Raw genomic sequence first — 11,248 nt, 5'->3', positions numbered from 1 at the left:
CAGGTCGAGTGTTTATTCACTCGCCATCACACGAGAAAATGGGCGGTAATAGGGAATCCCAGTCCCAAACTCAAAAATGCAAATAAATAAACAAACTCCCCCGGGACTGATGTTGGTATGGATGGCACCCGTTGTTTCGGACAAGGCGTGGAGTGTGATTATTGGTGGAGGGGGAGTAAACCTTTACTTTTATCGCTTGGGAACCGCCACTAGCGTGCTTACCATGGAAGATGCTGATAACTGATGGTCGTGAAGTAAATGAGAAGGGTGCATGTGTCAAAAATATCATTTATCTCCATTTTAAAAATTGAGCTCTGCACCTCTGCAAATCACTACTTCCCTCTGCAAAGGGACTATCTATTTACTTTTTTGTTGTGTCACCACCTTCTAAAACAAGCGCCAGAAACTGAGTAGAGCACAACGGTCATGATTTATGCATTGTGTGTAGCTAATGTTGGGTGCATCATGACTGGATCTTTTCTACCATGAATTACAATGTTTAGTTGCTGCTTGAACTTTGGAGGTGCTCTGTATTTATGTTTTGCGGTCTCATAATGGGCTAGCGAGATACCATTATTGTCATATTATATCATGGTTGTTTTGACAACGTGTTGCCGTTTGAGATATCTTGTTATTGCTCGCTAGCTGAATATGTCATTGATATGAATCATTATAATCTTTAAGAGTTATTGTCGACATGGTTAGTTATAATGTTGGCTAAAAACATGGGTGATGTTTAAGCTTATTTATGCAAACAAAAGCAAAAGAATTCGTAAAAGTTTTTCTTTCTCACTTTCAGTTTATCAACTGAATTGCTTGAGGACAATCAAATGTTTAAGCTTGGGGGAGCTGATACGTCCCCAACGTATCTACTTTTTCTGACGCCTTTTCTCTTGTTTTGGACTATAATTTGCATGATTTGAATGAAACTAACCCCGGACTGACGCTGTTTTCAGCAGAACTACCATGGTATTGTTTTTGTGCAGAAATAAAAGTTCTCGGAATGGAACAAAACTTTGCAAGGAATTTTTATATAATAAATAAGAATTTTTGGAGCCAAGACCTACCGGAGAGGGCCCCCTGGGTGGGCACAACCCACCAGGGCACGCCCCCCTCTCCTAGCGCGCTCAGGTGGGTTGTACCCACCTGGTGGCCCCATAGACCTCAACCTAGACACTATAAATTCCTATTTTCGAAGAAAAAAATAAGGGAGAATGAATTATCACGATCCATGAGACGGAGCCGCCGCCAAGCCCTGTTCTTCCTCGGGAGGGCAGATCTGGTGTTCGTTTGGGGCTCCGGAGATGGGGATCTTCGTTCTTCGTCATCACCAACCCTTCTCCATCGCAAATTCCATGATGCTCCCCACCAGGAGTGAGTAATTCCTTCGTAGGCTCGCTGGTCGGTGAGGAGTTGGATGAGATTCATCATGTAATCGAGTTAGTTTTGTTAGGGCCTGATCCCTAGTATCCACTGTGTTCTTAGATTGATGTTGCTATGACTTTGCTATGCTTAATGCTTGTCACTTTGGGCCCAGGTGCCATGATTTCAGATCTGAACCGTTTATGTTATCATCATTATATCCATGTTCTAGATCTGATCTTGCAAGTTATACTCACCTACTACGTGTTATGATCCGGCAAACCCGGAGTGACAACAATCGGGCCCACTCCCGGTGATGACCGTAGTTTGAGGAGTTCATGTATTCACTATGTGTTAATGCTTTCTTCTGGTTCTCTTTTAAAAGGAGGCCTTAATATCCCTTAGTTTCCAATATGGACCCCGCTACCACGGGAGGGTAGGACAAAAGATGTCATGCAAGTTCTTTTAATAAAGCATGTATGACTATTTACGGAATACATGCCTACATTACATCGATGAATTGGAGATAGTGCCGTATTGCCCTAGGTTATAACTGTCACATGATGAATATCATCCAACCAGTCACCGATCCAATGCCTACGAACTTTTCCATATTGTTTCTGCTAAGTTACTACTGCTATCATCACTGTTACACTTGCTACAAAATTACTGCTATCACTGTTACTATTACTATAGTTGCTGCTACTAATATCAAAACTATCAAACTGCTTTGCTACTGATTACTTTGCTATAGATAATTAATCTCCAGGTGTGGTTGAATTGACAACTCAGCTGCTAATACCTTCAAATTTGCTTTGGCTCCCCTTGTGTCGAATCTATAAATTTGGGTTGAATACTCTACCCTCGAAAATGGTTGCGATCCCCTATAATTGTTGGTTATCACTGCCGAGCCCATAGCCACGGTAGACGGCACAGGCGACGGCGACGTTGTTGACGACGAGGCAACCCTCACGGGCGATGGCAACGTCCAAGGCTGAAGAAGAAGCTCGCCGGTGGCGCTCCCCTTCATCTTATCTCCTGCAACATGTATCATGGCTTGTGGAGGCGTAACAACTTATGTGCTTGGCACTTTTAAGAGACAGTATGTATTGTAATAATTTGCTAGGATTTGTGACTTCCTTCCCGTTTGCTTAAATGTTCTGCGTTGGCAGGGCCCGGCCCCGCACATACCTCAGCCGCCGTTGGGTCGTCCGGATCACGTGGACGAGGCCAAGGGGTGAGGGGCTACGTGACCAGTTAGGCTCCTGAGTCGCGATGCTCAGGAGTGCCCCCTTGACGTACAAACAGTCCCCGGGAAGGAGATGTGAGAGTAGGTCTTAGCGTTCTGCGTCGGCAGGGCCCGGCCCCGCGCGTACCTCAGCCGCCGTTGGGTCGTCCAGATCACCAGGATGAGACCAAGGGGTGACGGGCTACGTGACCAGTTAGGCTTCCGAGTCGGGATGCTCAGGAGTCCCCCTTGACGTATGAACAGACCTCCATACCTTTCCTCGTCGAGGTCCCGCTCAGGAGGGGCGCGCGATGACCAGGTCCGAGGGACCTGGCAGGGTGGCATACACTAGGCGTGACCTGAGCGTAGCCCCCGTGCCCAGCCCCCTTGCGCGAGGGAAAGTGTTGTGATGAGGCTGGCCACTGAGCCTGGCAGCTCCCTGGGGTTAATGCGGCCATGGGGCCGCCCTTAGTTGTTTATCACCAGCGTGGAGCATGGCGCATCCACTCTTGCACAAGCATAGCCGCTCCTCGACCATGTCGATTGCCAGCGCGGAGCATGGTGCTTACACTGGTGCGTGGGTGGGGACTCCCTCTGAGTGGAGCCCCCGGGGTGTGTACAACCCCACCCTGACACGTGGCTTGCACAACTGGGCTGGAGGTGGTGTGTCTGGGCACTCGTGAGCCAGCGCGGGACTCACAAGGCCCTACCTCAAGGCGGGTTGCGCCTGAACTTGATTTGGAACACTTGTGACGGCCCTACGAGATGGTTAGACAACCTGCGCCGAATGAATCTCTTGAGGCTATCACATAGAAGGCCAAACACCAACGACCCCAGAGGTGACATGAACGGGGCCGGCCCGCCAAACAGAGCTCAACCGTTGGGTTTATCGATGCCGCAGGGACGAACTCGAGCATAGACATCGTGCCTAGTCTTCGCATGCGACAATCCTGAAGAAAGAAAACCGGCGCGCAGCTCCCGTGGTGATGAGGCACCGTGGCGCGCGCCCTAACTTACCTGCCCCCGATTAGCTCATGCGAGAACAAGGCACCAAGGACCATGGGAGCTGACGTGCATGGGAGCTGGCCCGCGAGCCATAGCTCAGCCACTTGGGTTTAGCAACGCTGCAGGGACGGACCCGAGCACAGACGCCGTGCCCACCCTTAATCATGAGGCGATCGTGGGTGGGCTTGCAAGGGCATATGACGACCATGGCAACAAAGTACCGGACATGCAGATGATAATCATAAAGCGACTTATGGAGGGAGGTAAAGCTAGCTCTGATAGATGCAAGAATGATACATGCCACATGGACTGACCCACGCGGCCTGGGGATGATGCAGCCCAAGGGGCGCCCCCAACAGAGCGAAATGAAGATGCAAAAAGATACACGTCGCAGGGACAGGCCCATGCGATCTAGGGGTGATGCAGCCCGAGGGGCGCCCCCAACTGAATAAACTGGAAAATGTCACATGGCTCCGTAGCTGAAGAGATGTTGGAGTAGCTAAAGATGAGTGCTGAAGAAGTCATTCCTCACAAGCCGCCTGGGTCCTGAACCTCGGGAGGCTCGAGAAGAACTGTCGCCATCTCCGCCAGGACCGCATGGTGACTGGCCTCCTGAGCCACCACGATGCTCCGCAGGCAACGCTAGAAGGTAACACCGACGTTTGGCAGGCCAAAAGGCATGCAAACATAGCTGTGAGGGGGGCCCTCACACTGACCAACACGCGATGGCCAAAAGCGCTCCTGGGATGCGGCCCTATTGATCCCTGGAACGTTGATGCAGACGCGCAGCTCGTTGTCCTCGCCAGGACAAGGAGCTGCACCAGGTAGTAGGCGGCAGTCGCCGCGCCTGGTTTTCGCCTCTTGATGCTCCTCGGTCGCCTTGATGACGAACTCCTGCCCTCATGAGGGAAGTGTGCGATGTAGCATGACTCCATGTGGTGCCTGAGCACCTCCCTTGTGACATTGGCTAAGTTAGAGGCCCTACAGAAGAGAGCCCCCGAGCCCAGTCTGAGGAGGGCGTCGGGCGCGCCTTCCTATGCACGAGAGGAAGGTGCCCCGTCCGTGGGCGCAGGTCCTGAGGTGGTGCCACTGGAGACACCGCTCTCCTGAGGCTCTTGGTGGAGCAGCTGCTTCTTCTTCTTGGGGGGAGCCTCGGGAGGGTAGATGGTGCCCTCATTGTCTGGGTCCATGACTGCTGCAGCCTGGTAGGCGCACTCGAGAGAGCACACCGCATCCTTCTCCTCGCAGGTGACCATGATGATGTCGCGGTTCCCTGGCATCTTGAGGACATTGTAACCATGGTGAGCCACCGCCATGAACTTGGCCAGGGTTGGATACCCAAGGATGGAATTGTATGGAAGGCATATGTGGGCGACGTCAAAGTCGATGAGATATGTGCGGTAGTTGTCACGCCGGTCGAAGGTGACAGGGAGGTGGATCTACCCTATCGGGGTGGTGGAGCCGTCGGTTACTCCCGATAAAGGCTTGGTGGGCTGTAGCTGATCATAGGCACTGGGAGGCAGTCGAACGTCTCGATGGAAAGAACATTGAGCCCCGCACCACCATCGATGAGGGTCTTGGTGACGAGGACATTGCTGATGACGGGCGAGTAGAGCATCAGGAGGGCGCCGACAGTTGCCACACACTTGAGCTGGTCGGACGAGCTGAAGGTGATGGTGCAGTTGGACCACCTAAGCAGACGCGTGGCCTCGAGCCTGTGGAGCGCCGCATTCACCTCATAGGTGAACTGCTTGAAGATGCGTTGAGAGGCTGGGGCCTGAGCGCCGCCCAGGATGCAGGCGATGGCACGAGGCTCCTGGAAGCCCCCAGCCCCTCGTCTTCCTAGTGGTGGCGGCAGTGGAGGGAGGCTGCCGTTGCCCTGAGGACGGTTCTCACGAGGCTGATCTCTCCAGGCGCCCTCACGAGGCTGGCCCTGCCAGCGGTCCTCACAAGACTGGTCGTGCCACTCTTGGCGGGGGCCGCAGTCGTCCCAGTGTCCTCCACTTCGACCTCCTCCATGGTTGTAGCCTCGATAGTTGCGCTCGGGGCGTCGACCGAGGGGCCCGTCGCGGATGGCCCTGAGCTCCTGACAATCATTGGTGTTGTGGTTGTGTACGTTGTGGAAGACGCAGAACAGGCGGCTGCTCTTGGATGACTATGGGTGGTCGCAGCCGCGCTTCATCTCTGGTTTACCCGCGAGCACGGCCGCCCCCTTGCGCTTCACGTCCTTGGCCTTGGCCTTCTTGTCTTTTGGGTCAGCCGCTAGGAGCTCGAGGAGGGAGAGGTGTCCTTCCTTAGCTCTTGCGCACTTGGTTTCCATGTTGAACATCTCTAGAGCCGTGCACAGGTCCTCGTGTATGGCGAGGTCCTCCTTCATCTTCACATCACTGACGCCATCAGAGAACACTGATATGATGGCCTCATCTGGAACCTTGGGTATCTTGAGACGAACGCTGTTAAAGTGTTGGATGTACTTCTGAAGGGGTTTCCCCTGGCTGCTGCTTGATGCACCGCAGGTCACCCGCGATAGGCGGGCGGTCGCGAGTGCCCTGGAAGTTGGCAGCGAAGCGCTCGCGCATCTCGCCCCAAGAGGAGATCGATCCCGTGGGCAGGTTCAGGAGCCACGAGCGCGCGCCATCCTTGAGGGCCATGGGAAACCAGTTCGCCATGACCTTCTCATCACCATTGGCCGCCTCGATGCTCAGCTCGTAGAGTTGCAGGAACTCGGCAGGGTCGGGGGTCCCGTCATAGTGCGGAGGTTGGTCAGGCTTGAACTTCCCTGGCCATACGACACTGCGTAGCTCGGGGGTGAAGGCTCGACATCCCGCGATGGTCACGGGAGCCCGACATGGAGGTGGAGCCTGATCTTGGCGCTCATGCGCCACCATCGCACGCGACGCGCAGTCTTAACGTGGTGGTGCAGGGAGCGCTGGAGCACCTTCTTGTGGTCGCTGGACCTCCTGACAGCTTTCTTCTTCATGTTGAGGCGCCCTGCGCGGCGGGTCACGACATGGGGCCGCACGCCTTGGTCCGAGGGCAACGTCTTGAAGGGGAGGTGGCGGAGGCTGTCGGCGTTCTGGGAACGGGGGTCCCCAGACTTGCCTGCCTGTGGCCTACGGCGTGGCTCAAAGGGGGGCCCAGCGCGGCCCATCTTCACCAACACAAACCCAAGACCCTCGCGAGGGGCCAAGCCTCACGGGGTGGACGACGCGGAGCTTCCTCAGGCACGGCCTCGTCAGGCTGGCTCACGAGGAGGCGGAGAGATCAAGGCGGGGTACCTCACAAAGTGCCCGTGACGCAAGCCATGACGACCGAGGGCGCCAGGCGGGTGCCAGCCCGCGCAGTGTCCTCCTTTCCTCTTTGGTGCAAAGGGGGAAAAGCGCAGCCGCGGAGTACCGAGGCATCAGGCAAAGGTTGCCATTTTGGTGCAACGAGACCAAGACCAGGAGGACTACGAGACGGAGGTCACCGTGGAGCCCAAGACGGTGTCATCACCAGAGCTTTGTGCAGACGAAGACTACTTTTGTCAGGGTAGCTAGTACTAGTTGTCCCCCTTCAAATTAGCCCACCATTGTTGGCTCCCTTCCCGCTCGATATTTGGGAAGAGAACCATGGCCTCTATAAATAGGACCAGCCACCCACAGAGCAAAGGGGGCTGAGAGGTGGGAAGAAAAGAGAGGGATCGAAGGATAGAGAAGATCAGGTCGAGAGAGAGAGAGAGAGAAGGGTGACTGAGCTCCTCCCAGCAGTTCATCGCCCCAGCCAAGAACAGACCCTCGCGTGGCTGTTTTTCCTTGTATTGTTCATCATCATCAGCCCAAGAGGCAATCCACCACACCACACACTGGAGTAGGGTATTACACCACAATGGTGGCCCGAACCAGTATAAACCCTGCGTCTCTCGTGTTGTTCTTTCCATAGTTTAGATCTTAGTGACGCGGAGGGGTGCAGGTAGGTAGGAGGCAAAATCTCCGCGCACACCCCAATGTTCGAACCTCAAGGGTCTGCCGGAACCCGAAATCCGACATTTGGCGCGCCAGGTAGGGGTGCGCCGGGATTCTTCTTCCACCACCCTGTTCTCCTCTGACCATCACGCCCATGTCTGACGCTCGTCGGGCCCGCGCCGAGCGCCGGGCCGCACTCGCTTCCCGCGTCGCCCAGACGGCCCCTGCCGGTGGGCGTCCTCGCTGTTCCCCGTCACCTGCCGTCAACGCCGCCACCGGCCCGGCGGGGGACGAGCAGCAAGCATCGTCCCAGCATCCGTCCGTGCGGCAAGACGGCCACACCACGACTCCCTCGCTCACCCTAGCTGGTTCTTCGTCCCGCGCGCTCCGCGCGCCCATGGAGGCTCGGGCTGTACTCATCACGGCAAACGAGCTCCTGCGCTACTGTCCCGTCGACGACGTCTACGCAGAATGGCTCGACCGCGTCACCGAGCTCGTCCGCGCCGCAGGGGGCTCTCCTGCACCGTCCGTTCCGCTGCACCGCACCCCGCCCCGCGCGGGCGATGAAGCTCCGGCGGTGCCCCGGTCGCCTCCTCCTCAGGAAGGTGCCATGGCTCCAAGGCGCGTGGCCCCTGGGCAGAACCCGCTCCGTCAGGTGCCAGCGCGGCAGGAGCAGAGCTGTCAAGAAGTCCCTCGCCCGCAAGAAGCTGCCCGGGCGCTCCCTGCTCCAGCACGTCGCGACCATGCAGCTGCTCCCACGCGCCAAGACCCTGCGCTGCTCTCAGCTGCAGCACGTGGGGACATGCAAGACCAAGCTCCCGCCATCCAAGGCCTCCCGTGGCCACAGCAGGCTGCTGCGCCTTCACCGCCGAGCTACGCGGCGTCGCGTGGCCCAGCAAGTTCAAGCCGGATTTGCCCCCTCGCCACGATGGCACGGCTGACCCTGCGGAGTTCCTCCAGCTCTACGAGCTGGGCATCGAAGCTGCCAACGGAGATGAGAAGGTCATGGCGAACTGGTTCCCCATGGCGCTCAAGGACGGGGCCCGCACCTGGCTCCTGAACCTGGCCCCAGGCACAATCTCCTCCTGGGACGAGATGCGCACCCGCTTCATCGCCAACTTCCTGGGCACTCGCGACCGGCCACCCGCCGTGAGCGACATGCGCCGCATCAAGCAACAGCCCGGGGAGACCCTGCAGAAGTACATCCAGCGCTTCAACAACACACGCCTCAAGATTCCCAAGGTGACTGAGGAGGCCATCATCTCGGCCTTCTCCGACGGCGTGCGCGATGTCAAGATGAAGGAGTAGCTGGCGATGCATGAAGACCTGTGCACTTCCCTAGAGCCGTTCAACCTGGCAACCAAGTGTGCCAGGGCCGAGGAAGGGCGTCTCTCCCTCCTCGAGCTACCTGCCGCAGACCCAGAAGAGAAGAAGCCCAAGGCCAAGGATGTGAAGCGCAAGGGGGCTGCCATGCTCGCGGTAGAACCAGACACCAAGCGGGGCAGATATCAGCCCGAACCTTCCAAGGGCAGCCGGTACTATGTGTACCACGACCTCCACACCCACAACACCAACGAATGTCAAGAGCTCCGAGCCGTGCGAGAAGAAAGGATCGGCCGTCGCCCTGACCGCAGTGACCGGGGCTACGGTCGAGGAGGAGGAAGGAACGCAGGATGCTGGGAAGACCGTGGCCCGCGCCAAGGGTGGCGCGATCAACCTCGCGAGGATCGCTGGCAAGACCTGCCTCGCAAGGGAGACTGGAGGGATCAGCCTCGCGAGGATCGCTCGCAAGGCAACGCAGGCCTCCCACCGCTGCCGCCGCAGCCGAGGAGAAACGAGGACCGCCACCAGGACGAGTGGGCTGGGGACTTCCAGGAGCCGTTCGCGATCGCCTGCATCCTGGGCGGGGCACAAGCCCCAGCCTCTCAACGCATCTTCAAGCAGTTCGCCCGCGAAGTGAATGCAGTCCTCCCCAGGCTCGAAGCCACGCACCCTCTCAGGTGGTCGGCGTGCGCCATCACGTTCAGCTCAGCAGATCAGCTCAAGTGTGCGGCTATAGCCGGAGTCCTCCCGATGCTTTGTTCCCCAATCATCAGCAACGTGGTGGTCACCAAGACCCTCATCGATGGCGGGGCAGGGCTCAACGTCCTGTCCGTGGAAACATTCAACAACCTCCAAGTGCCCTACAGCCAGCTTCAGCCAACCAAGCCTTTCTCCGGTATCACCGACGGCTCCACGGTCCCGATTGGGCAGGTCCGCCTCCTTGTCACCTTCGAGGCACGCGAAAACTACCGCACCGAGCTCATCTACTTCGACGTCGCTCACATTCGCCTGCCGTACAATGCCATCCTTGGGTACCCAGCGCTGGCCAAGTTCATGGTCGTAACTCACCACGGCTACAACGTCCTCAAGATGCCAGGAAGCAGCGGAGTCATCACGGTGCCCTGTGAAGAGAAGGACACAGTGTGTTCCCTGGAACGAGCCTTTCAGGCCGCGTCACTGGAAGACCCGGATCGTGGAAGCAGGAGGCCTCCCGAGACCGCCCCTAAGAAGAAGAAGACATCGTCCGGTCCGACCACTCAGGAGGCAGGCCCCTCTGGGCCCGCGCCTGCCCAGGGGGAACCTCCTTCCATCGCATAGGAAAGCGCGCCCGGCGCCCTCCTCAGGCAGGGCTCGGGGGCTCTCCCCTGGAGGGCCACCGACCTAGCTAGGGCCACGAGGGAGGCGCTTGGGCACCACATGGAGGCGTGTTTCGAAGCACATTTACCTCAAGAAGAAGCAAGGCAAGGAGATCCAGATCCTCAGGAGTTCGTCAGCGAGGCCATTCAGGAGCTACAGGAGTCAAGAGTCATGAAAGGCGGCCGCCGCCTACCAGCAGTGGCTCCCCATCCAGGCAAGGATGGTGGGCTGCGCGTCTGCATCGACATACTAGGGCTCAACCGAGTCGCCTCTCTGGAGCGCCTCTGGCCCTCGCGAGTGGGGCGCTGCGGAGGCCCACCCCACAGCTACGTTCGCATGCCTCACGGCTTGCCGAACACGGCTGGCACGTACCAGTGCCTCATGAGGGGCATCATGGAGGCACGAGAGGCTAGGCGTTTCGCAGCCCTGGCAGGGATGGAGGTAGCCCGCGAGGAGCCGCCAGCGCCTCCGGAGCCTCCTGAGGCCCCTGGGCCTGGGGGCTCGTGAGGATCGGCTCCCGCAGCCCACCGAGCCTGCTACACCGACGCTCCTTCGTCCTCAACATCATCAGGTGACATCTTTCGAGCTTTATTTCCAACTGGGAGCGCCCCCCCAGGGCTGCATTATTCCCAGGCCGCGTGGGTCCGTCCCATGCGGCGTGTATCCCTTTTTATTCCATGTTGTTATCTTACCTTGTTGGGGGCGCCCCTCGGGCTGCATGACCCCCCAAGTCGCTCGGGCCTGACCCAGTGATGTCCGCATCGCTAGCATCTATTTGAACGAATCCACTCCTTCGCGGCTAATGTGTTTTACCTAGTTGCCTGCTCAGCTGACGCCAACTAACAGAGCTGCTCCCAAATGGCACGACGCTTGCGCATGGGTCCGTCCCTGCAACGCCGACAAACCTGGATGGCTGAGCTCTGGCTGCGGCAGCCCCGCATAGCATCACCTCGTCAAGCCTTCAGTGCCTCACTACCCCTCGGAAGCAACCAACGGCGGACTGTCAGTTGTTATGGCAACCCCTTGTTTT

Source organism: Triticum urartu, chromosome 1A (assembly GCF_056163025.1).
Source record: "Triticum urartu cultivar PI428250 chromosome 1A, HENAU_Tu73, whole genome shotgun sequence".
Taxonomy (NCBI): Eukaryota; Viridiplantae; Streptophyta; class Magnoliopsida; order Poales; family Poaceae; genus Triticum; species Triticum urartu.
The sequence above is the reverse complement of the archived record's forward strand: the minus strand, read 5'-3'. Positions refer to the sequence as shown.